At 44.9% G+C, this 27,296-nt stretch overlaps 1 long non-coding RNA gene across 3 annotated transcripts; it reads left to right on the forward strand.

The window, feature by feature from the left end:
- Positions 1 to 2,451: 2,451 nt before the first annotated feature.
- LOC132025191 (uncharacterized) lies at positions 2,452 to 26,960 on the forward strand. Of its 3 annotated transcripts, none has more exons than XR_009406458.1 (7): positions 2,452 to 2,554; positions 3,097 to 3,278; positions 3,547 to 3,659; positions 4,373 to 4,458; positions 7,564 to 7,617; positions 8,033 to 8,114; positions 25,655 to 26,960. It is a non-coding gene; the product is annotated as an uncharacterized LOC132025191 (long non-coding RNA). The 3 variants fall into 3 exon arrangements; XR_009406457.1 differs by lacking the exon at positions 25,655 to 26,960 and adding an exon at positions 8,210 to 8,872; XR_009406459.1 differs by lacking the exons at positions 4,373 to 4,458; positions 25,655 to 26,960 and adding an exon at positions 8,210 to 8,872.
- The last annotated feature ends 336 nt before the right edge of the window (positions 26,961 to 27,296 follow it).

The following is a 27,296-nucleotide window of genomic DNA, read 5'->3' on the forward strand; positions in this document are numbered from 1 at the left end:
CAGGCTTCAGTAAGGAAGTGTTGAATGGGTAGCATGTGTTAGGTGGGCCTTCTGTGAGTCTACAGCCCTGAGTTCAGTCGCACTGGACTTAGGAACTGGACATCCCATTTATGCAGGAACCTTGGTCACTATCTTTGCAACAAAGGCCGGATCTTCCTTCCCCATCTCGTCTGTCTCTCCATAGAAGAAAAGTTCAGGTACGACTTTCCATGGAAGCTCATGAGGGATATGCTGTACTTACAGAAGACTTCCTGAGCTGGCATTCCCTCCCATCAGACCCTCTGGTGGCTCCCTCATTGTTGCACAAGGTGACAGTGTCCATATAACATGGAAACACAGTGGGAACCTGTGCCACAAAGCCAAGGGAGGGGCTGGTGGCCTGACCTGAGATTGCCCTCTCCCAAGATTGAGGCTTTCAGCCCACTGCTTTGAACTGGGTAAACGGGGCTCAGCATGTTGGTCATTCAACAGTGGCCAGCCTCCTGGGACAACAAGGAAACCTCAGAGCAGCAGGCTGGCTGGTGTTTCTGGGGAACAAGGTTGCGACATCAGCTAGATTTTCAGTGGTAGCAAGGGCGCCGAACTGCCGTCAGAAGCATCTCCCAAATATCCTGCATCTTTGCAGAGGTAGGAGTTTGCCTTTGATGGGTGCACTGTCCCATGTGAGAGTCAAGCCTGAGACCACCGAAATGGGTTCTGTATCAAGGAACGTGAGGATATGCCTGTCCTTGAGCTGTAGGACTCAGATATCCTGAGCCTTCTGAAGGTTTTCCTTTAAGTTCCTTCGGGAATAAAGGACCACACCATATGAACCCTTCTGGGCAGCGTGGAAAGGCTTCAGTTTTATTCTTACTAACTTGACTTGTGTGCCGCTCCCAGCAGGTATGCGTGAGACTTGAGCACTGACTGAGGTAAGGGACAAGCCAAATCAAGGTGACTTAGACCCTGTACCCTAAGCCTCATGATAGAAACTTGTTGCTTATACAGGCTAGAAGTGCCCCCACATTCATGAGACCCTTGCCTACCAGTGTGTATCTTAGAACCAACCAGCATCATTTCTGAATAGACATAAGCACTTTGTGCCTAGAGGATCCTGGATCAGAATGCAGGAAGCAGGGGAGCCAGCCTCCCATGATTTCCCCCTGCAATTTGTGGTCAGGTTACGATTTTACCTGGGGAAACAGCGACCTGGCCATCTGCTCTCTCCTTCCGTACCAGGCCCTGGGCATGGGGGCTGGTGATGAGAGAAGCAAGGGTGGGAACTGGGGGTGACTCAGCCCCGTCATAGATGTTGGCCCATCCCGGGTCAGCCTTTTCTCTCCCTCGTCACCGCCTTCCTGCTGCCAGAGTTAGCCTGCCGGATCAGTAGGATACAAAGCGACGTGTGACCCTTTCTTGAGCTGGATGCTGTTGTCTGGCCAGATAAACTAACCGGCTAGGAAATCCAGCTGGGCTGGTTGTACTTTGCCCACGTCTGCTACAGCATATGGTACACTCTCTTGAAGTGGCTGGCACAGCTCTTTGATTTTACTGTTCGTCTGATGCCCGCACCCAGATATACGCAGACTGTCATGGGTTGATGCAAACCAGACTCAGCTTGGTCACAGGCATGGATCTCACGAGAAGAGCTCTTTAACACTGCATTTGAGCTCCACAGTTCCCAGGATGACAGAGCTGGATAGAAACACGAGAGGGCGTATCCCTCACAAGGCCTGCTCATGTTCCTCGAAGAAGTTGAGGCAGAAAGATTGAGTGACCCCCCCACACACACACACACACAAACACACACAAGGTCTCACCCGGCCAGTTAGTCCAAGGACTAGAACGCTCGGCCCCTGACTTCCAACCAATGTTCTTCCCAGCCCAGGCCGTCATCCCACGGCCAGTTGAATCAGTTGTTGCTTCATCTTCTAAATCCAGCCCCTAGAACCTTTCCTGGAACTGGACCTCTGGGCCCGAAATGGTTTAATGCACACTTTTGGGAAAGGAGAGAGCCACAGAATCTCTAAGTGGTTTTGATCAAGTTTGCCAATATTTACATCGTAGGGTAATCTGCATAAACCTCATAAATAATGTAAAATTCCTCCAAAGCGAGTTAACCGTGAGCTACAGCGGTCTTTGGAAAAATCCGTGTTATGCAATCATCCCGACCAAGTGAACAGCTCGATGGAGCGGCGAAGGTAACCACTGATTGCAGTGACTGCTAGTGACCGTTTTAAGTGTGACTATTTTTAAAATACTGTATGCCTCATTAAGCTGTGCTCTGAAAATGAGAAATTTGCTTTAACTGCATTGTTTTGAATTGCTGAGAGAAGGATCTATCCACCACAAGGTGCCCCGCTGCTGAACTCAGCCAAAAAGCTGTTAATAACCCCAGCAGATGTTTCAGCTTTTAGGCCAATAGACTCCCTCCCTCCCGGCCCTCCCCTTTCTAGAATCTGATGCCAAGAGGACTGAACTCCACTTTCTGCGGCTGCTGCCGTGGCCGCCACCACCAGGGCCGAGGAACTGAGTCTTTGAACAACCAGTGGCCACCCGGCCTCGGCCATTTAAGGTCAGAACATGATTGCTTTGACTGTCCGAAGTTTAAATCTTCAGGGTGGGTGCCCAGAATTGCTGTTTCTGTTTGGGTGTCTGCCTTCATTGGCGGCCATTTTGTCCCGCTTGTTGTGGTTTCGCCCTGCTCCTCAAAGTCCATTTCTCAGCCTCATGGGGGAGGGCTGGGCTTGCTGGGTGGAGGTCATTCCTATGCTTGTGTCCCCATTGGTCACCAGGAGATGCTGGCTTAGCAGCTTTACAGAGGGTTCCCCTGTGTGATGTACAGTTGGGGGTGGTTGTCTGCCCGAGACCACAGGCCCCGAATGCCCTGACCTTAGCAGGTCTGCAGTATTAGAAGTGCGTATCCTAAACACAGTGACATCCCTGGTAGGTCGGTACGTTACGAGAGCATCGTGGGCTCCTATAGTCCCACATGGGGATTTGTCAACATCTCTGGGATACACCTTATACCTTAACCTGAATTTAAATCTACATTCCAGGGCTTTCCAAATGAGAAGAATTTTTTTTTTTAAGATTTTATTTATTTATTTGACACAGAGAGAGAGATCACAAGCAGGCAGAGAGACAAACAGAGAGAGAGGGGGAAGCAGGCTCCCCGCGGAGCAGAGAGCTGGACACAGGGCTGGATCCCAGGACCCCGAGAGCATGACCTGAGCCGAACGCAGAGGCCCAGCCCACTGAGTCACCCAGGCGCCCTGAGAAGAAATGTTTTTAAAAAGGTGATCCTCCCGCTTCCCTCACACTCCAGCCCTTCCCCCTTCCAGTACTCAGTTATTTTGCAGAGAGCGCTTTAAGGCACCCCGGTGACAGCAGGGTGACCAAGAAAACACAGGTGCACCACATTTATGGAATATCACGTTGGCTAGGAACACATCCGAGCTGCACATCTATACATCCTCTCGTGCAGAGAATTGCCATTTCAATGGGGGGAAAAATTGAAAATCAGAATTAAGTTCATAAATACTTCGCTTCCTTATTTTGATGCAGCACAAAGGCAGAATAGCCTAGACTCAGTGGACCTCTCTTGTCAGCTTCAACATTTGCCAGCCATAGTCATTCAACTCCAAGATCTCAGCTCTATGCCACAGTAGCTATAAAAAGTAAGTACCTTTTCCCTGGTGCCAGAGCCGCCATATTGTTTACAGACGCTCAACACTGTGTGTTTCTCTTTATCAGAAAAAGCTCCCGAGTGTGATGAAAGTCTTTTCTTGCTTTCTTTCTTTCTTTCTTTCTCTCTCTCTTTCTTTCTTTCTTTCTTTCTTTTTTTTAAACTGGAGAAGGTAATAGATTCCATCCTAACTTTAGGTCCACATCCTTTTCAGTACACATGCAGAGGCACTCATTAATGTGAATGGAATTTGCATGTATGTATCTAAGGGGAAATACAGTTGCCCACACCTGTGTGTTCTTTATTTTCTTATCAGACGGAACACACACAACATGGTACACTTGGGAGTTCAGTGGCATCGACACCTTCTAATTCTGAAATTTAAGTAACTCAGATTAAAAATTATCCCAGTCATTCTGAAATGGGGTGTTCCCACCAGCAAATGGGATGGACGTTTCTGCTTAGATGACTGTGATTCCAAAAAGCCAGTACCAGATGATAAGTCTTTAGTAAAATAAACAACCAATGTCATAATAACAAAATAGGCTAAAAAAAAAAATACCCCAGGAACTCCCTACTGAATCAGTAGAGACTACATCCTCATTATTAAAAAAATTCTGTATTAAGTTACCTATATGCATCTCCAGAGGAGTGAGAACACAAGATGAGGGAAAGAGAATTGAAAATAATCATTGTTTCGTTGAGATTCCAGACCTGCCGGCGGTGAATATTGGAACTAGGCATTAATAAACTATGTGGAGGCATCTGGGACCCATGGAAATCCAGACCAGGTACTTCATTAGGTCCTGAACTTTATCTGGAATCTTCTACTACAGGTGATGAGTTCCAAGCTATTCTGCTCTTGATTATTTCCAGCCCAAGTGAAATGGACAATAAAGAAAAGATACTTCTATACTATTTCCATGATGGATGTTCATGACGAAAATAACTCCACCATCTGATGTATTTCACAGTTTTAAGTTAAAACAGACCTAGTATAATATGCTTGTACATCTGGCTCAGGTGCTTCGTTTGCCATATGTTTGTGAAATAATCCAAGGAGATGTTACAATTGTACCGCTCCTCTTGGGACCCGAAGAAAATGTGCCCGAGAAGAGTTACCTAATTATTCATTCCTGCCAACAACATCCTCGCCTCATAATAAGGGGGTGCTTACAATGAGACAATAGTGCTTTCAATCTTGAGAGATGTCAGTGCCACTTATTGTTTCAAAAACAGAAAGTCTTTTGCATTTTTTAAAATAAGAAAAAGATCTGTGGCCTTTAAAGCAAATAACGTACTCTGCAGGTGGTGTAGTTGGTATTCTCACTGAGGGGGGCAAAAGCTGGGCTACTGATCAAGGCCAGTGCTCCCTGGAACTCAACAGATGAAAGTTCCCCCATAGCGATGCGGAGATGAGTGACCCCAAAATCCAGAGGAGCTAGGAAGTGGCCGCTCTGGTAACTCTACACAGGAGTGGAGAACTTTACAGTTGGCAAATTGCTAACCACATTTAATTCTCATAACTACCTTGCACAGCAGACAAAAAAGGCACACCTTGTTTAACCTTCCCAGTTGTGCTGATATTTCACAACCCTAACTAGCCAGAAATGTGAGCCTCTTTTTTAGATGTAAAAGAGTTTTTTAGTCTTGACCCATAAGCACCGGTTGCCACAAGGAGTTCTCACATGGAGTCATTGAACATCTGCATTTCCCTTGCTCGTGAACTTGCATCTTTTAGTCCCGTGACTGACTTATACCCCCCTCTCTCTGTCTCTCGATTCTCTTTTGACCCAAGAGGCATAATTTGACTTTTCGTTCGGGGGCTCAGGGAAAGAAAGAACAACAAGGAAATTAACTTAATGATCAAAATATAGGCCTACCACGAAAATACGGATTGTAATGAGGCTCCAGGCCAGGCTGAAGGTCAGGCGGATAAATCATGCTCTTGGCCTAGCTTTACCCACCACTAAATCAATGTAAAGGAAATGGGACAAAGATGAAGATATCAGCCAATAAATCTCTGTGTGTGTTAATTGTGCATTTCCAGAAGTGCCGAATGCCAGGAGAGCTGTGTCTCCATTGGGGTACGGCTGACATGACCCTAAAGTGCCAGATTAGTGTAGGGGTTGGTTTTCCCTGGAATTCCAATCTCAGGGTCAAACAGGACACAGAGGATGAGAGAAGAAGGGTAGGAAATTCACCCCAGGTTACCCAGGTTGGATAAATGGGTACCAATGTCCATTTGCCTCCAACATGCTTGTTCAAAACAACTAGGAGCTACAACGCATCCCTTAGTTCTGCTTTGCTGGTTAACCTTAATGGTTTTGGATTACTCAATATACAATATTTTCTGGATGTATATTCCCCATAAGAGGGAGAGTGAGTTATTATAAAGAAGTAATTGAATATTGGTCTCTTGTTAGGGTAAGAGATTCCCCAGGCAAAATTTTTTCACTCATTGCAATTATACACTTTCTGGAAATGTCTGCATATCCTCCATTGTCTTAATGTTTACTGAGTGCCTACCAGTAGGCCACGTGCTGCGGATACAAAGTGGAGAAAGCAAGGTCCTACTCTCAGGGTGTTTAGGCAAGTGGAGACGCAGACTTGCCAACAAGTAAATACAATGAGATTTACAAAATTGGTTGATCCACAAAGTTGACTGACACGTTAGGAGAACACATTGCAGTCTGTTCTGGAAAACGTCCCAGAGGAAGGAAAAATATGAATAGGTGTTTCCAGGCAGACAAAAGATATCAAATCGTGCACTAGGAGTCCTGAGATGCTAACGATCAATTTTAAGCAAGGCCGTAACGGAATCACATGTTTGTATTTGAACTCTAGGCCTCCAGTGAAGGGGATGAGGGGTGGAAATGAAAATTCCTGGCGAGAAATGTCAGGGATTATATGGCAGTACTTGAGGGAGTTAGTGGACCTAAATCAAGTCGAAAGGTGGCCCCCTTAGACGTGAGAGGTGAATGAGAGAATAAATAGGGTTTGTTGCTTGGAACGTGAAAATGCGGTCCAAGGCTCCAAGAACGTTGGCTTGGGAAACTGGGCCAAGGGTCTAACGTTCACTAATACAAAGAGTATAGGAGGGAGAGCCAGTTTTGCGTAGTAAAGAGGCAGAGATGAGCACGCTCGATTCTGGACATACTGAGTTTGTAGTGCCTGTGGGATACCCAGGTGGATCGATTTAGAAAACAGTGGGACACAGGGGCTCCGGATAGAGATTCAGATGTTAAACCTCACTGGAAACAAGATCCCCCAAAGGTGAACAAAATGGGAGAGAAAACACTGACATCTAAGGAAAGGGGAGAGAAATAGAACCCAGTCCAGGCACAGACAAGGAGTGACCAGTGCAGACGTCAACCAGAAGAGAGAGGGAAATGTCGTGAAAGGCAAAGCCAGAACTGCAAGATGAGAGAAGAGTCAGCAGGACAAGTCGCATGAGATGAGAATGAAAAATGCTTCTTCTGGGGCGCCTGGGTGGCTCAGTGGGTTGAGCCTCTGCCTTCCGCTCAGGTCATGGTCCCAGGGTCCTGGGATCGAGCCCCGCATCGGGCTCTCTGCTCAGCGGGGAGCCTGCTCCTCTTCTCTCTGCCTGCCTCTCTGCCTACTAGTGATTTCTCTCTCTGTCAAATAAATAAATAAAATCTTTAAAAAAAAAAAATCTTCTTCCATTGGGTGAGGAAGTGAAGCTGGGCTGTCTCAGGGCAGCCACAGGCCTAGAGCCGGGTTGGAAAGGATCAAAGCGCCCATGAGTGACGTGGAGTGAGAGTGAGTAAATCTCACTTGCCTTTTGCAAAGGAATAGCTATCAAAGAAAAAGACATGAAGGTGCTAAAAAAAAAAATTGGTTATTTAAATTGTTTTTTTTTTTTTTTTTTTAAGGTGAGGGATGAGCCTATTGGTCTGCTGAGCGGAACAGCCAACAGAACATCAAAGGTAAGAAAAGGATGTTATTGATAAAGCACATTTTCAAAGGAGGCAAGCTGGACTGATGTCCATTGTCCAGTGGGCAGATGCCGTGCCCTCTGATGGGAAAAGCATCTGTTGCTAGAGGTGAGGACGGGGAAAGAACGGGTACTGATGCGGATGGGCCCGTGGGTAAATGGGTGGGAAAATAAAAGGAGCCATTTTGATGGCTGCGGGTCCCGAACTTAGAAATGAGGTCATCCTGAGAGAAAAGACTGAAAGCTGTGAAGAGTGAGGAAGGTTTCGGAACAGCAGCTGAGGGAACCCGGAGAAGCCCGGGTAATACGACTGTGGAGTAGCAGTGAAGGCTCAACTGAGATTAGTTTCCCTCCAGATTTATGGTCTCCATTCTCTGTGGCCGTGATGTTTCTGTTTCCTCTGGCAGAGCCGTGCTCGAGGGATGTTTACGGCTAAGGGGGCTCCGCGGGGCACTGCTTGAAGGACATGAAGTCCATCCATCTCTCCAGGTACTTTAGATTATATCTCAAGATCAAGGTAAACCTTCCAAACCAAATACTTGAACCATATCATTTTGGCTTCTTGTACTTCTACTCACTTTCAGTGACTTACGTTTCGGCATGGAGCCTCGGCCTGCGTCGAGGGGACCCCGCAGGAAACACCCATTGGCCTGTTGGCATTGTTAGCATCATGGAGGATGTAGAGGAAGCCACTCACCTCTGAACCACGCATGTTCCACTCGTGAGGGCACAAAGAGCCCTTTCCCTTAGAAATAGGCGTTCCTTTGGTTTTTCAGTAGCAACCCCAGTGTGTTCGTCGGGTGTAGGGTGCATGGTCTTGAAACCACAATGCTTGGGTTCCAATCCAGCATCTGGCACCTCATAGCTGGCTGACCTGGAGGCTCTTAACTTCTCTGGGACTCAGTTTTCTCATCTGCAAAATAACCAAAGTCATCCTGCCTACTTCGGAAGGCTGAAGTAAGAATTAAATGGCACGGTCAATGTCCAAGTGCTTGGTCCTGTCATCTGGCAAATTGTAAGTCCACTGTACGCATTTGCTGTTACTGTTCTTGTGACAAATATGATCTCACCAGTGCCCCTTGTGGGTCTTGTGTTTATTCTCTTGCCTTCATCCTCATTGTGGCATGCGGTAGGGAGCATGTTTTAAGTCATTTCTGGTCACCAATTAATACTGTTGTTTTCCTTTTGTTCTTTTTTTTTTAAATTTATTTCTTTTCAATGTAACAGAATTCATTGTTTATGCACCACACCCAGTGCTCCATGCAACACGTGCCCTCCCTAATACCCACCACCAGGCTCCCCCAACCTCCCACCCCCCTACCCGTTCAAAACCCTCAGGTTGCTTTTCAGAGTCCACAGTCTCCCATGGTTCATCTCCCCCTCCAATTTCCCTCAACTCCCTTCTCTTCTCCATCTCCCCTTGTCCTCTGTGTCCTTTTGTTCTTTTCCTGTGCCTCGCTTAGTTGTTATCTGCTGTGCACCTAGCGTCGTTCTAGAATGAGGCAGAATTTTTAAAAAAGTAAACTAAAAAAGGCCTTATACCAATCAACAGCGACAAAGACGCATCTGCCTATCTTTGTTCTTGCTTTGGGAAGAGTTTCAAAGATGGTCAAAAGGACCTGGAACTTTCTTAGCCCACACTTGTATCTAGAAATGCAAGTTTCCTTGAAGTCTGTTTCTGATCTTTCCTATTTCTGATACGTACTTTTCTTACCATCATTCTCGACTGGCTCCTACAGGGACTTAATCCTAACTCAAGCGCTCACAAGCTTCTCGTGGTGAATGAACCACGCGCTAATTTTATGGCAGAGACGGATGGGTTGTTGTCATTGGAGAAGCAGCTACAGGGTCATGGTGGCATGAGGGCTGGATCTGGCCATCAGAGGGCCTGGCTTTGGCTGCAGGCTCTGTCACTAGGAACTCTTTGTCACCGAAGCCCCCTGGCTTCGGTTCTTCTGTGGGCCGAGTAGGGTTAACATGAGTGATCTCAATGTGGTTGCGCGGAATGAAGATGATGCTCTGCAGAAATTAGCTAATCCGCCTCTAGTGCGGAGAGGTGGCTTTCAAGTTGCCATTCAAACTTGCACTTGAAAAATTGGACCAAACAATCGAGGCTTCTCTCAAACACATTTAAAGCGCCCTGAACACAGGTGTGTTACCCAGCTTCATGACTCGAAATATACATACCAGTCATTGAAGAGTATTTAGTCAAAAGTCAAAACAAAAAAGCTCTCGTTTCCTTTTAAGAATATTCAAGAAACATCATCTCAGTATTCGAATATCAACTTGGCCTGTAATGTCATCAGAGAAACATGAAAAATATCCCAGATTGTGTTCTTTGCTTTCAACTAAATGAATGATCTGTAGACCCCCAGATACACAAATACATCTGCGTTACCTCCTGGCAGGTAATAGCTTTCTGTTTGTGTTTTGTTTCTCTTACCGTTGCTGCTGCTGGTTTTTTGCTGTATAGACCAGTAAAGCACATGCAGATAAAAGGCAGCTGTTTTGGGGTTTGTTTCAAATCAAGGGATGTGGGTGTGGGATGGTTTATCCCACCTGTTGCTATCAAAGGGTAGCAAAAGATCAGGGTCATTTCTTTAAGGAAATCAGAGGACTGACTTCTCTGGCCTCCCTCCCCCATTCAGGCCCGAGGTGGGGAACCAAAGGGCGTGTGCTGGCGGGCCACTCCCACCACCGCAGAACATCGCCGAGAAATCAGTGTAGGATAGCACAAAAAGAGCCCAACTACAATGGTCGGTCTTCAAAGGGGCTCATTTATTATATTGCTCAGTGCCCCACAGAGTTGCTCCAAGCTCATAACTGCCACTGATTTCAAAGAGAGCTCTGAACTTGCATACGCTTCACAAGGCACGGCGCAGGATGAGAAATAGGCTGAGTGGCTTGAAGCCATGTTCAGACATTTTTTAATGTTCGTAAATGTCTTTGGCACCATCACTTTCACATAGAAACCCACTTACCTCCTGCCGCAAAGTGTGAAATAAAGCCATTTTCAAGCCTGGGTAGGGGATGGTCTGGAAATTGGGCTAAATCTTAAAACTGCATGAAGACTGAAAATAGGATTCACAGGCTGGGGCTCAGTGCTCACTAAATCCCTTCTAAAGTCAGGTCACCGCAACCCCCTGCTCTGCTAGATACCGTCAGTGCTTCCTTGAAAGGGTTAAGACAGTAAATGCAGTCGCCTTAGTAGCTTCCAGACTGAAGGTCCCCAGCTCCAAGGCATCCCCAGATAAGGGCTCTAAAGGAAGGAAACACTGTTTCAGCTGGGGTTTGATGGGCATTCAAACTGCCAAAGCCCTAGGGGACCTCAAGTTAGGGACTGGCATTTCCTACCACCCTCCTGTCTCAAGAGATGCTGTGGGTCCCTGCTTGATCCAGGAAGCTTGTGGGAGTCCGACTGAAATCCATCCAAGGCTTTCTTATTGAGCACCTCCAAAAAGATCAGACATCTTCCCTAGTTCTGTTTCCGGGGCTCTCCAGCCAACAACACAAGGAGAAAGAATTTCCTTGGGGACTCAGAAGTGATTTCTGTATTCTAGGGAGCGTTTGGGCAGCTAATTCCAGAGCCCTTCGGAAGGCTTTATGAGTGCCTTTCTTTTAGAAGGATGCAGGAGAAAGTGGTGCCCTCTCCATATTCACTGTTCCATAAACATTCACTAAATCTTGGGCAATGTGTTATAGTGGGTAGCATCTTTAGCTGGAAGCAGAAAGGGAAAAAAAGAAAAAAAAGAATGAAATAAGGAGGTGTTAGGTGTGGTTTTCAGAAATCCAGAAGTGCCTTCCACAAGTTTGAAAGCATACAGCCTCATCTCTCAAGTTCTTTCGGAGAACACTGCTAAGCATTTATCTACAACAAATCCTCACAATTTCTTTATTCCCTTAACCAATGCTTGCTGAGCACGTGCTATGTTCCGAAGTCATTGAACTTGCTGGGATTCAGTAGCGGACAAAGCAGACAAAAGTCCCTGCCCTCAGTGAGATTGTGTCTTAGTGGCGAAGACACATGATAACACATGGTAACAAAATAAGACCGAAATCACTCAGGTATCTGAGATGTGTTAAGTGCCGGGGGGAAACACAGCAGGAGAGAGCAGGAGTCCAGCAGGGTAGGACAGGGGTGCAATCTGAGGTGGGGTGGCCTTGGGAGGTGTCCTTCAAGTAAGAGTTTTTAGGGAGCCTTACTTCTAAATGCTCGCCTTTTTTTCCCGTTAGTTCGAATATTAGTAGAAAGGAACTCTGAATTACCTGTGACGTCTTTTTAAAACTTAAGAAGTAAAGGCATCTTGCCCAAAATGAAGAGAAGGCAAAGCCGCTCTGCTCTTAGCTGCCCCCGTTGGCCTGAGCTGTGATTTGGAGCACCTTCCATGGAAACAGGCCTACTGCCTGGAATCCTGTTCTGCATACAGCAAGTGCTCAGTAAATGCTGTTCCATGGTCTGGGCTCCGCTCTAAAAGTAATGTTTTTTGGGGTTTTTGTTGTTGTTGTTGTTGTTGTTGTTTTGACAAAAAGAATGTCTCCATATTTTCCTCTCTCTGTCAGGGGCCTATGATTATATTGCTTAGACAATAGTCATAGGGACAGATGAGACATCACAAGTAATTTCTGGAAATTAATCAAGTTGTGTTTATTCACAGTAGCCTCCCTAAATTTCCCCATCGTCAATAAAGGACCTTTGACTAATCTGTCGTCACTCACTGCCATCATTAAATTTGGAAGCAAAACGCCAACGGTCTGCCTCCCTTCTTTCTGGGACGCCTCCTTATCTCCAAGATTAGACAACCACCCCATCCCTCAAACACAACATATTTCTTTTTTTTTTTTAATTTTTAATTTTTTTATAAACATGTATTTTTATCCCCAGGGGTACAGGTCTGTGAATCGCCAGGTTTACACACTTCACAGCACTCACCAAAGCACATACCCTCCCCAATGTCCATAACCCCACCCCCTTCTCCCAACCCCCCTCCCCCCAGCAACCCTCAATTTGTTTTGTGAGATTAAGAGTCACTTATGGTTTGTCTCCCTCCCAATCCCATCTTGTTTCATTGATTCTTCTCCTACCCACTTAAGCCCCCATAAACACAACATATTTCTCTAGTTTCTCCCTTCCTTCCTCCTTCCTTTGAGCTCGCCTTTTCTTTCCTCAGCATTTGTGTTGTGCCAAGCATGTTGAACTCCCTCAGGCTCCATCCTAACCACACTAGAAAAGTTAATTCTTCATATAGGTGTTGTTAGAAGCACTGAAAAGAACAGTACAGAATGGAAAGGCATGAGGGTCAGTAATATTTTTCACTGGAGAGCATTTCCCAGTGGAGTATGTGTCTACTGCTGCTGTTTCGTGTTACTCACTTGTACCTAGCAGTTTATGAATCCTCTGACTTGTGTATCTCCTCTAGTCCTCTAAATTTTGGCTTCTCAAAGTGTGGCCCATGACCAGCAGCGTCAACGTCTCCTGGAAGTTGCTAGAAATGCAGAATCCCAGGCTCCACCCCAAACCTACTGAACCAGACTACAATTTAACGAGATCCTCGGGTGCTTGGTCATTTGAGGAGCACTCCTCTTGGTAGTCCTGAGAGTAGTCAGAATTTCTCTTGCCTCACTGACGGTTAAGAAGTAAACAAAACCCGGGTTCAAAGATATTCCTTCGGCTCATAGGTAACAAGATAAGACTTGGAGTCAAAGACCAATATTCTTTCCCCACAACTATGTCCCTTCTTTGGATGCTCTTGGAAGAAACTGTCGCATACCCCTTTTTGGATCTGGTATCGCCTAGCCCAGTATTTTATAAGGAGCATCTGAACAGTAATTATAGCCTGATATTGTCCCCTGGTGGTAAGTCGGCAGATGTTAATCTTGTACTTGATTATATATTCCTTATGTAGGCTGGTCTTGCTGCCTCTTGTCTAAAAGGTCTAAGGTTAATGACAGGAAAGAAATGTCAGATTTAGAAATTTCTCCAATTTTCTCCCAGTTCCTTACCACAGAAGATCATGCTCTCTGGTTACCTTAATTCTTGAAGTTTCTATTGCAATTTTGTTTTCCTGAAGTGGGTTCTTAAGTGTTTCATCTGGTCATCTTGGAGGAAAAGGGAACAGCAAGTAACACATAGCAAGCCCTGCCTTGCACCCCATGCTCTGGGCTTGGTCTGTCTGTCATGGTTCCCAGAGAGACCTGTTGTGGAAGCTGACAGGCAAAAGAAACATGCCTGGCAGTGCTGGGAACTGACTGTCCTACCATGCTGGCCTCTTCCTAAAAGAAAGTCTCAACTGAATCCTCAGGGAAGTTGACCCAAGTCAGGAGAGGGGATTATCATGACCTTCTGTCTTTTGTCATCATTGATGATGGGACACGTTAGACCCACCGTCTTTTCTAAAAGAGAAAAGCGACTACCAAACTCCCTCTGGTTTTAAGGGTGAAGTCACAGACAAAATCAAAACAAAGAGGAACCAACTAGAAGCCACGAGTGCAGAACCTCCCCGAAAGGGACCAAAAAATCAGCACAGTGTCTGTTGCTGGGAACACCCATTTCTACACCATACACCTCAGCTAAAACCCAGACAGACGAAGCCAGGCCCTCTAAACGGGTCAGCTTTAAACTCTTCATGCTCAACAGAGAGGCAGAGAAATGTCACCTTACTCTTTAAAAAAGGAAAAGGACAAGTAGATTTCGCACTGAGAAAGGCAGGCGGCTCCCAGAATCTCTCATATCCATGTTCTCAACCCCGGCTCTGTCAGCTCAGTCTCAGCCGAGACCCTGGACTGAAATGTCCTCCCGTGTGACTCGAGGAGTCTGTAGATAGTTTGTGTGGCAGTCGCTCCACTAGTCTTAAGGATTTAAATAGAGTTATAGCTACTCAGATTTTAATATATGCTACAACTGTTTTGCTGGCTTGGCATTTAAGGATGCAAACTTTCCAATCTCTTCTAGAAGCATGACACCATAAAAGGGACTACCGTAATTAGGAATAAAGCTGTGCAGTCCTCATTAACCAGAAAAGCACTTTCTAAACCCAGGGAGGCTCTACTTTTATTCCAGGAAAAGTCAAGAAAATGGTGCCTCCAGAACCCAGTAAAGATTTTGGGTCAAATTGTCCTCGCTGGAATTGACTGGGGTTGATGTAAAATGCCTTTAAAAGGCGGAGAACAGCCAGCAATCTCGCAGAGGTGATCCGAGCAGAGAAAAGGCTGGCGAGTCGTGTTAAGTAAGCTAATCTTGCTCCAAGTTGCGTTGTTATTTAAGTCTTGATTGGCCAAGTTCATTCTGTTTTAATGCGTTGCGATAGGTCCTGCTCTTATTAACCAAGTACATTACGGTGACTGGTTGTAGGTCTTCTGGTCCCATGGCAACAACACGTGACCAGAAGAATGCTTTCTGAATTAAGCCCGGAGTGATAAGTCCCGAGTGACTCAAAATAGCTAAAGAGTGTATATAAAACCAGGCACAAGCTAGTCTCAAAGATAATTGCAGGCTTTACTTTAGTTCTTTAATCTCCACATCCTTTTCTGTCCTGCCAGAACTGTCTACACAGGGGCCTCCCTACGGCCTTAGCCACAGTAAGAACCAAGCGTTTTGTAAGCCAGTGCCTTCTTATACCTGTCTAAGGGGATTTGGTCACTCAAATCACAAATGAGCCATGTTAGAAGGGGTTCCACTGTAAGGCAGTCCCACACGTAGGAGGAAGACCAGAACATTCTGAAGGAATTTGATTTATTTATGTTTTCTGCATAGATACTTGTGATGTGTCTGCTTCCTGGAAAAGCTACATTGATAGATTGTGGATAGCAGAATAGCTAGCTCTTAGTCTCTCTTTGAGCTGACGTGCTTATCACCCATGTTTTAAAACCTAATTAAGCTATGGTCCATTTATAACAAAAGGACACGGGACAGGATGGTCCAGGCTCCGATCTCTGCTTTGTCACTAACCAGCTCTGTGGCTCTAGGCAAATTAGCTCTCCACTGGGACTCTGTTGCTCTGTTTTATAATCCTAACAGCTCTATTTATTAAACACTGTCCCCAAACTCAGGATTCTGCCAAGCACTTCAACTAGATTATCTCATTTAAACTTCACAGACCCGCCGTACGTAAATTCTTTTATTACCTCCATTCTGCAGATGGGGAAGCTGAGGCATAGAATGGGCATAGACCTGCTTTGCCTGTCAAAGAGCCAGGAATTCATCAAATTTCCCTAGACTGGGGGCGCCTGGGTGGCTCAGTCTTTAAGCCTCTGCCTTTGGCTTAGGTCATCATCCCAGAGTCCTAGGATTAAGTTAGGCTCCCTACTCAGCAGGAAGCCTGCTTTTCCTTCTCCCACTCCCCTTGCTTGTATTCCGTCTCTCACTGTCAACATTTTCAAATAAAACCATAGGTGGGGGGAAAGTTTCCTTCGCCCAGGCTCTAGATCCCTGGGCTGCGTGTTTCTCTGATACCCTCAGCCGCCCAGCCCAAGGAGGTGTTCTCGCTCTCGAATCCTTCCTTATACTTAGAGATGATTGATAGTGTTAACTCACGTGGCTCATCTCGGCCGCTGTGTGTTTCCTTTATTAAGTTTTAAAAATTATTTTGGTTTTTAAAAACTTGTTTCCTCAACTGAGTCAAATGTCTGAATGAGCCTGCGGGAAGACCACTTCCTTGAGGACGACGAGTGAGATTTTCTGCCCTTTTCAGATTCCTCCCTTTATAAATGGAAATAATCGTGCCTGGCTTAAGGATTATTTTCAGGCTCCAAGCAAAATGGCTATAAGGTGAAAAGCACTGTACGGATAGAATGTGTTACTAGTGTTTTAAAATATCCGCCCTTTCAGGGAAGACTTTCTTACACACTGTATTCTCCATGGCATGGAACGCGGTGCCCTCCAAGCTGTGAGACCTTGAGGTGGTTGTGGTGATCATTACTTTGACTGTGGTCTTCAATTACAGAGAAGAATTCTTAAATGCATTCTTATTTACCTTCGCACCATAAATTGATGTAGCAGGAGGAACAGTGTAATGGAGATGCTGAAGCAGAAGAAGAGAACTAACATTGGCTGAGGACCTAAATTTGTCCCAGGCGTTACTTCACTGAATTCCCACCATCTGTCGTTGAGAAAGTTAAGCGAAAACCAAGTACAGAGATGTTAGGCAGCTTCCACAGAACACACAGCTTTTCGCTAAGAGTTAGGATTCAAACAGCGACCAGGGTTTTGCCGCGCCATACTGAAGATGAATTCACTTTAAGATTTTTGAGCCTAAGGGCGCCTGGGTGGCTCAGTGGGTTAAGCCGCTGCCTTCGGCTCAGGTCATGATCTCAGGGTCCTGGGATCGAGTCCAGCATCGGGCTCTCTGCTCAGCAGGGAGCCTGCTTCCTTCTCTCTCTCTCTCTCTGCCTGCCTCTCAGTGTACTTGTAATTTCTCTCTGTCAAATAAATAAATAAATTAATTTAAAAAAAAAGATTTTTGAGCCTAAAAATGTACATATTTTTCACATATCATTATATCAAAATGTCCAACTCAGTCGTCAACATTTTCTTAGTAACTACGATGATCAACCGTTAAAGCAAAAACCGAAGAATCCTAAAGGTATACATGGAAAATGACCTTGAAATCAGCAAGTTCAAGAACTAGTCCATGACTTTTCCAGCTTCTCCTGGAACACCTCCGGATGTGTGGACGGCCCTGTCTCCAGTGGCCAACAGTTTCATCTTTGAACACTTAGAGAACATTACCACTTGGCTCTCCCTCAGGCATTTCAAACTTAAGATGCTTAAAACTTAGTTCATAAAGTAGTTTCCTAATTTTGTTTAGAGTTAATGGGGGAGTTGGGCTCACCAGAGGAGAGTGAATGCTACAGAAGGGAACACTATCCCATCAATAATTAACCACAGATTACATTCTAAACAACCCGTTCACTTTTTCATTACGGAGGCCAAAGTCAGTAAAAATTGTTACCCTATCTCCTTGGGATTTTCCAAGATCCTCTGGTCAGAGCTTCAGCCTCTGTTTGCCTTACAAGACAATTGTATCCATCAGGGTTCCCAGCAAGAAGCTGATGGTGCATTCAAATGGAACTCCAGGCAGGTTAATGAAGGGATATTTACAAATGTATGGGCAGCGCTCAGGGAAATCAACAGAGTATGGTAGAGTGGAGAATTTAATACCTGAGAGGGTGAGGGGAAGGAGCAAATCTCAGCACCCAAGAAAGTCCTGGTGGAAGACCCTCCCCTCCCCCACCACCTAGAATAAATGGGGCCTGAGGTGGTGGTTTGCCCTTCAGCAGAGAAGTAGGCATGCTGATCTCACTATCCCCCACCCTAGAGTTCTTGCCCATGGCTCCGAGTTTCGGCTGGTACCAGCTGGAAGACAGAAGACAAGGGAGTTTACTAATCCAGTTCAGGAACTCCCCGGCCTTCAGGACACAGAGCAAGACTCAGAAGAGCAGAGAATTACAGCTCCACAGTGCAACCCCAAATATTTCTCAGGCCTTGTTTTTCCTTCTTACTCCTCTCTTGCCATTTACCTACACCTTTTCCCCCATCTCCAGTTACTAAATCAGTAACAGGAAGGGCAGCTAGTTTGAAAACAGCCTTGGGTTGGGGCACCTGGGTGGCTCAGTTGGGTAAGCATCCGACTCTTGATTTCTGCTCAGGTCCTGATCTCAGGGAACTGAGATCCAGCCCAGTATCAGGCTCCACGCTCAGTGGGGAATCGGCTTGAGGGTCTCCCTCTCCTTCTCCCTCTGCTCATCTTCCTGCTCTCTCTCCGTCTCAAATTTAAAAAATCTTAAAAAAGAAAGAAAGAAAGAGAGAGAGAAAGAAATTAGCCTTGGGTCATGATGGATAGAAATGATAATCCTAGAGCTCTACTAGATTTTGCCATTCAAAGAGGTTAGCATTTGTCTCTTAAGTTACACAAATTCATTCTAAAAGAAATTGTGTGACCCTGCTTCCATAGTTTTGTGTCATAATAAGAAGACCAAACCTGCTAAGAAATATATAGAAATATACACACATGTGCACACACATACACATACACACACACGCATCTAGAGGCCATTTAGTGTTCCCACTTCAAATAACTTTTTCTGTTTTTCTCTGATTTCTTTCTGAAACTTTGTCTAATTGTTCATCATTAAAGCCTTTTTTTTAAGCTTTAAATACTGCCAATGGAAGTTCTAAGCTCTGAATTACTAGTCTAATTGCTTCCTCCCCATCCCCAATATGTTCAAAGCCTTGCCTTTTGGGAATTATGTCTTAACTACAGATTTCTGAGATTAAAGTTTTCTGAATGAGGGGTCTCAGAACCAGATTTTCCAATGGGATCTGCTCACGTGCTTAGAGCAGACAAATAGCGTTCATGCCTGTCAAGCCAGGTCCATTGGGAGGACCATTTGTTACAAAACCCCTGAGATGGAGTTGACACAGTTTGAACAAGTTCAAGGAAATTTCTGCATCCATATTACTTGGATCCTGGTGTGATGGTCTGTTCATATGTGTTTTGAGCCCGAGAAAATTTTTTCCAGACCCCAATAAAACACGTGCTAGTCTACTCCACCACACTGCGGAACACCAGTCAACAGCAACACACATCGTTCATAAAGAGGACAGATTCTCATGCTGCGCGAGCAGAATAAGAGCAACGTTTTGTCATAAAAGGTAGCTAATACACTGGTAAGCTCACTGGTGGGGGCTTCAGTTCTGGAATCCTTCAAGCTCTGTGTGTTTTTCCCCTTGATGTTAGTAATAGGGCAGGAACACTGAGAAATAAGCCTTTTAAATTTACATACTCATTCAAGTATTGATTAAGCCCCTTCTTCAAGGCAAGTATGGCCGTAGGGGTGGGACATGATATGACAAGTAAGACGTGGTCCCTCCCCTTAAAGAGCTTGTAGTTCAGCTGAGTGACCGAATCACATCAGAATGCGGGCAAATTCTGAAAGCAAAATATCGTCAGAGACTCTGTTCCAGGGGGACCTTTTCATCTGTTTCATCTACAGCCCTTAAGCAGACAAGGACTGACGAGGCCATCTGAGTGACGTTGTTGTCGTTGTGTATGTGCCATGGGTTCAACGAACCATGACTGCTGTGGTCATCAACTGATTCTTAGCGCCACCCCGTCCCCCAGCTTCATGACACTGTGTCGTCCAGACACACATTCGTTCTTGTGTTCAGCAGTTGCAACAACCCCCTGATCGGTTTCCTTTTTCTGATACTTGAGTATTGTCACTTTATTCTCCCAAGATCCGTTCTCTAGCACCCTTGTAAGGATCATACTAAAACAGATATCTTGTAGTCCCATTTCCCTCCTATAATGCTTCACAGTTTCCTATGCCACCAAGGCAAGATCCAGACTCACCAGTGAGCGCCACTGGGACCTGATCCCTGCAGAATTTCCCAACACCTTTCATGGCTCCTGCAGCTACACCTTTCCATGGATGCTGCTATCGTGAGGCTTACATTGGTAAGCCTCTCCCGGCTTCCATTTCAGGCTTTAACGCCTCCTGCCTTTGTGCTGGCCATCAGTCTACCTGGGCCAGTCTTCCCCTTCCCTTCCTAGTTCTGCCTCTGCTTTATTGGTCCAGGTCCATGTCTGTCTGTCTCCCCTTCCACCTTGCAAACACCATCACCTATTCCCTGAACAACTACATCTGCTTCCTCATGGGTCTCCCCTCTGCATCTACTCGTGCCCCCTTCCCGTCCATTCTCGAGTGCCAGGATGGTGGTAACCATCACACAAGCCCTCTTTACCCTTATCCTATCATGTTGGAGATAAAAAAAGAGCATCTTTCCTATGGCCAATCAGAAAGGCCCTTTCAGGCCCTGCTTGTGTATCTGGCCTCATGCTCCTTATGCGGTGACTACAACCTTCCCCGATCGCTCGCTAGTCTAGGCTCTTTCTTTATTCTGCACTCTCGTGGAAGACTATTCCTTTTCTTCATGGTGCCTACCTCAGTCTTCAGGTGGTTGTAATCAATGTCTGACTTGCCCCCAAAGCAAGCTTCATGACGTAGGGATGACATCGGATTTTGTTCGTCATTACATCCCTAGCCAGGCACAATATCAGGCACAAAGGGGATGCTCAAAAGCATTCTAATCCATCAACCAAGCAACCCTCTAAGACTCTTACTTCATTTGGAAAGCCCTACTGTCATTACCGCTAGCACCCCAGGTGGGACTGGCCTCCAGCAGCCTAGGAATGTGTTTTCGCACAGACCTTTATTCTCTATCATTTTACTTGCCAGTCCTTAAGGATCTCAGAGTCCAGAGAGAGAAGCGCTATCGTAATCAACTCTACATCCACTATGCCTGACACGTAGATGGTGAACGATACATTCATCAGTAAGTTTTTTTTTAAATTGAGGTGAAATTTACATAACATAAAACTGTAACCATTTTCAAGTGTCTAACTCAGTGGCATTTCTCACATTCACAATGTTGTACAATCATCAAATGTTCTGGTTTCAGAACATTTTTGTCACCCCAAAAGGGAGCCCCTTACCTGTTGAGTTGCCTTCTCCCCATCCAGCTTCTGGCAACCATTAATCTGCTCTCTACCTCTTTAGACTTTTCCATGCTGGGACATGTTGTACCAAGAGAATGTGTTTGGCTTCCTTCACTTAGCATAACATTCTCAAGGTTTCTCCGTGTGATAATATGTATCAGCCCTTCATTCTCATGGCTGAATAATATTCTATCATGTAGGGACATCCCATTTTGCATATTCATTCACCTGACACACATTTGGGTCGCTTTCACCTTTTGGCTATTGTAAGTAGTGCCGTGAGCTCCCACACACACTTTTGTTTGCACACCTGTTTTCAGTCCTTCCACTCCCTTCCTGAGAATGGAGTTGTGTCACATAACTACGGTCAGCTGACTGAGCAACCACCGAGATGTTTTCCACAGAAGCCATCCCATTTTCACATTCTCACGAGCCGTGTATGAAGGCTCTAATCATTTCTCAACATCTTCACTAATATGTGTTATTTTCTGTAGCTGCCATTTTTTTTTAAGATCTTATTTATTTATAAACAGGAGCAGAGTGAGAGAGGGAGCACAGGTCAGGGGTGAGAGTCAGAGGCAGAGAGACAAGCAGACTCCCCGCTGAGCAAGGAACCCAAAGCAGGGCTCGATCCCAGGACCCTGGGATCATGACCCAAGCTGAAGGCAGACAAGCCACCCAGGCCCCCCTGCAGTGGTCATTTGTTGAAGCAATCAGTATTACAGCCGTCCTAGTCAGTTTGAAGTGGTATCTCATTGTAGCAGTCATCCCTATCCATCAGGATGACTACTGTTTAAAAAATTAAAAACAGAAAAATCAGAAAAGAACAAGTGCTGGTGAGGATGTGGAGAAACTGGAATCCTTGTGCACGGTTGGTGGGAGTGTAAACTGGTGCACAAAGGAAAACCTTCTGTTAGGGAAGATAGTATGGTGGCTCCTCAAAAAATTAAAAATAGAATTTCTATATGACCCAAGTAATTCCACTTTTGAGTATATACCCCAAAGAATTGAAAGCAAGGACTGGAACAGATCGCACATCGCTGTTCATGGCAGAATTACTTGCAATAACCAAAAAGTGGAAGGAACCCAAATGCCCTTCGGCGGAAGAACAGATAGACAAAACGTTGTAGGTGTGTATCACGGCATATTGCTCAGCTTTGAAAAGGAAGGAAATCCTGTTAAATGCTACAACATGGATGAAGCTTGAAGACATTATGCTAAGGGAAATAAGCCATTTGCAAAAAGACAAATATTGTCTGATTCCACTGATGTGAGTAGTCGCTTTCCTGGAAACAGATAGTAGAAGGCTGGTGGCCAGGACCTGAGGAGAAGGGGTTAGAAACGGTAGGCTAAAGGTTGAGAAAGGCTCCCATTTTTTTTTTCCAAAGAGGCAGAATGCAAGCAGACTCTCACATGGGATTGTAGCCTGGATGTTTCACTCTCTCCTGTGTTCCTCCAACAGCAAAAGGAGGCTCTTCCTAATATAAAGACTCCCTAACAGTTGGCGATGACATTAGGCATGGCATGTAGAAAAGAAGTCCCAAATTGAGAGCAACAGGAGGAAAGGAACCCTGGAGAAAAGAATCGAGAAGGAACTACATTTCACAAAAGTACCATTCGAAACCATTTTGCAAATGGGAGAAGCAAAAGAAGAATTCAGAATTTGTGTCAAGACAGCTGATCAAAAAAGAGGAAGACATTCTAGAGAAAAATGCCAAGGCCCAGGGCTCCAGCTGATGAGCAGAATTGTTGGCTGGTCAACCTCTGGCTTCAAGATAGAAAAGCATTTTGTTTTCTGTAGGTAGCAGATATTATTGCCTGAGCATTAGTTCTAATGAACGAGCTGGCACAGCGGAATATTTGTCCGCAGGTTTTTTATAAGCAGAAGTCACGGAAGTACCCATTGAAACCAAAAAGCAGAAAGTCCTGTTTGGAGTTCTTATATTTGGTGATTCCTTTTAATAACAATTCCTATTTATTTGTGTCTGGAAGAACACCAGGGAATAAAGTTATTTTGAAAAGAGGCTAGATGAAGTACATCTCATATCCGCCGCGCCCCCCCCCCCCCAGGATGCGCAGTAAGTAATTGTATCCAAATGAACTCTCATGTCTAGCCGTTTGAGGGAGTCCTTAGGCTTTTCTTAAAATGATTATTCAGGAAAAAAAATTTCAGTTGGGATTATCCTTACTTTTTATAACCCCTTTTTCTTTCCTGGTATGTGGCTTTTAGCCAGTCCTCTGATTCTTAGAATGCTTCCGAAAAAGATGAATTAAGGAAAAAGGAGAGGAAATTCAAATAAGTCAACGGAGGCTGCTTGGCAATAGTGAACATAAAACATGTGGTTAGGAAGAGGTTGAAATGAACTAAAATCAAGGCAACTGCGTTTTTTCAATAGGACTTGCTATTTCTATCTTCCATTTCCATAGAGGGAGGGAAACTAAAATGGTATAATAGAAACAGCTAATATTTATCCAACGAAACATATGATGTGCGAGGGCCCGTTCTAAAAGCTTCACACGTATTAACTCACTTAATCTTCACATCAGCTCCGTAAGGATGGGGCCGTGGAAAGTGTCCATTGCTAAATTTTCAGGAATTTTGTGAGCCTGCCGGGAGCTTGAAATCAGTCATTGTGGGAGTATTTATTTATACCATGGAAATCGACATATGTTACAAATCGGGGCTTTTGGGGGGAGAGCCATTTGTCAAGCGTTTTCTAGAATACCACTGCTGTTGTCCTTCTTCCACAGATGGGGAAACTGGGACACAGAGCAGTTAGGTGGAGTCTCCACGATCATTCAATTCGTAGTTAAAATTGGTAGCGTTAAAACGGTCTGCGAGGCAGCAGGACTCAAGAGCCCAAGCTTTTTGCCATCATACCGTCCTGCTTCTGATGTGTCTGACTTGCGCTGACCACATTTGGAAGGCCTAGGGCTCTAATTTGGACTCTTCTACTATCCGCTGTTTAAGCTTTCCAGGTCTCCAGACATTTTATAATAGAGATGTGACCATCTTCAGAATGCTTCACGTTGATCTTTGCCCTATCACTAATGAAATCGATGATCACAGTGAAAATGTGATTCCTCCCCCGCCCCCAAACCTTCCTTCCTAATTTTGATTGTGTCTTCGCTATGAAAGTAGGATCCGTGTATATCTCTTCGGACTTCGGCAGCCTTTCAGGAGGGCTATGGTGAATTTTCTTCCTCATGCTCCCATACTGCTTGCCTCATTATCGTAGAAAGCAGAACAGCTGTGCTGACAGTGGGTATCATCATCATCGTTAATAAATATTTATTGAGCATGTCCTTTGTGCTGAGCTCTGAGGACACAGAGAGGTAGAACATAGGGTCCTAGAAGCTTGCCCAACAAGTGGCCCAGAGAGAGAGGAGAGGAACCCCAGTATGTGGGGAAGCCTTTCTGGGAGAGGGAGTAGTGCCTGAGCTCAAGTGGGCATCATAGGTGGGCAGAAGGGTTTGAAGGAAGGCACCAGGACAGTGATCGTTTCTGTGTTTGGAATAAGTGATGCGATTTGGCCTAAGAGATGTTCTGTAACAGGAGACGAGCCCGGAAAGGATGGACTGCTGTCTGAAGAGGACCTTTGAGCTTGACTCACCAGCCTGGGCTTCCTATTTTGAACAGTAAGGAATCACCTGTGGTTCCGAGCGCACCAAAGATGAGCAAAGCCGTGCTATGAATAAGATGAAATTTAGCCAGGTGTGTAGAATGAACTGAAGGAGAGAGTTGCTGGAAATGGAGATAACAGTAAAACAATAATCTGTTATGAAAGCTTCTCCAACATGGAAAATCCTCATGGAATCATTAGAATTGTAAGCAAGATACAGTTAGAAGGGCAGACTGTGGTTACAACAGTACAAACACCTACGTGATGGGAAACACTGGAAAGAACCACAACTGAATTATCACAGTGATTGGACTGGGCTGAAGAATTATGGGGAATTGTGTTTTTTTCTTCAATCAAGATTTTTGGTTATGGGGTCATAGTTTATCATCGTGAAAATGCATGGAGATAATTAAAAAATGGACATAAGAAGAGGTGCTCGAAGGGGACACAAATTTTAGGTAAAATGATAAATTATGCTGTAGGCAGAACAAGATGAAGGAGAACTGTCCAGACGCGATGCCTCTGGGGCAGCTGGAGATAAGGGGCTGAAAGTTTGGAGAGTGATCGACCCTTGACACCAAGAGTTTCGTGAGCCAGAGAGGAGCTGACGAGTTCAAGGGAGCTCACAGCAGGAAACTCCCAGTGAGACCTGAAACTTGGACTTGGCCCATGAAGGTGCAGAAGAGGAGGAAGAAGGGAAATCCTTAGACAGAGCCGAACGTAATTAATCCAAGGAGGAGGAGGAGTGTTAAGACCTGTTAGGACACAGAGACTAACAGAAGTTAGTTTAAAGAATTATTTCATTTACTGAGTGTTTTCCTCTGTGGTGACGCATGATATGTACATTATCTCTACTGTCTTCTACGATTCTCCTAACGGTGCTCTGTGTTACCTTCTCCCCACTCTACAGATGGAAAACCCAGACCGGAAACACAAGATGGCACAAATCTTTCCAGTCTGTAAGTGAAGGTAAAAGGGCTCCCAGGTCAGGGTCACGTGACTTCTCCAGACCCGAAGCTCATGGAACAGGGAAGCTTTCATGGGAGGGAGGTTATGCACGCAAAATCCCCCTGGAGGGTGGCCAGCCCACCGCTAGTGTCGCTGAGCCTTGCCACAATTTGTTACGGGTTTTCACAATTGATACTGAAAGGACTTTAGTGGTATTTCCTCACTTTCCACATTTTCTCAATACGTAGATTGTCTAAACGTACAAGTGCTGATGCTTCTGTCAGTCGGTGTTATCTAGTTGCTCCAAGCAGCTTTCCTAGTTCATTATCAGCAGTGTATCTGATGTCATACACCACGAAGCTTCTGAAGCCTGGTAACGGATCCATCCGTAAATCGAGAACCTGGAGCGGGGGAGGGGGGTGTTATTCAGAAGAGAGAAGGAATTGTGACCATTCAGCAGAATGTTGATTACAAGTTTAATTCAAGTTACATGCATTGGTGATTCAGTCCTACAAAACAAGGTGTTTAGGTTATTAGATGCCTAAGTGACCTTCTCTTTCCCTGTTTATGTTAATAGATAGTGTCTCTGACGCAGAGTGTTATTAGATAGTTTTGCTCAGTTTTCAGAAAAGACCGTGAATACACAAATCAGCAGAGGCCAGATCCTATGCCCTTCATAATGACTAGCGACCAACAAATCCATCATGAATCTATTAAAACCGTATGCCCTGGGAGCATTACTAGCAAATTTCACAGTCTGAATTCTTACCAAGGTGGGAAATTTTATGGATTTCGCTGTTAACATAATATGCAACCTGATAGTCACGTGAAAATGTAATCACGAGCTATAGTTTTCTTGTTATTAACTCAAATTAGGATATTGTATCTATTTTACTAGATTTCAAAAAATCTAAAACTGTTGCATCTGTAGTTTTAGATATATTTGTATGTTATAGTTGGCCTTAAACACTAGTTAAATTTTATAGTTAATGTCTTACTACAGCTGTAGGGGGCTGTTCATGCATACTAAGCCTGGTTTGTGGTACTACGAGTATCTTTGTAAAAATGACTTACAAAGAATGATTCTATTATAAAAATATAGCTATTATTGCTATACTCCGAAGTCTCTACAGAAAATGAAAATAAAGGTACTTGATAAAGCTTTATTATCGCTGGCTATTTGCTGATTAAGCCTAGAACTGACTTGTCTCATTGTCATCCATCATTATTTACTTGGTATCTAGACACCTTAAAAAAAGAAAGAAAGAAAGAAAGATGGTCCAAGTATAGGAGCCTGGTGGAAATTTTTATTTGACTACATTTCAGATGATATAATCCGTAGTCTTGATCACGAGACCCATGTTTTAATAACCTGACCTGAAAGAATATTTAGGTGAGGGCAAGAGGTTCCTGAAATGTGTATCACCTTACGGGTCCAAGGGGTGTTTTTCACCTCACTGTGCATTCTGAGTCATAGTGGGGGGTGTGCCACAGTGACAAAAAGAAAGAGAATAGGAACCGTTCACTTCAGAGAGCGTTGCCATTAGCAGGGTGAGTGCCCTTGGAGACTTTGTTGCCCTGACTGGGTCTGCTGGCCCTAGATC

Source organism: Mustela nigripes, chromosome 9 (assembly GCF_022355385.1).
Source record: "Mustela nigripes isolate SB6536 chromosome 9, MUSNIG.SB6536, whole genome shotgun sequence".
NCBI classification, from domain to species: domain Eukaryota; kingdom Metazoa; phylum Chordata; class Mammalia; order Carnivora; family Mustelidae; genus Mustela; species Mustela nigripes.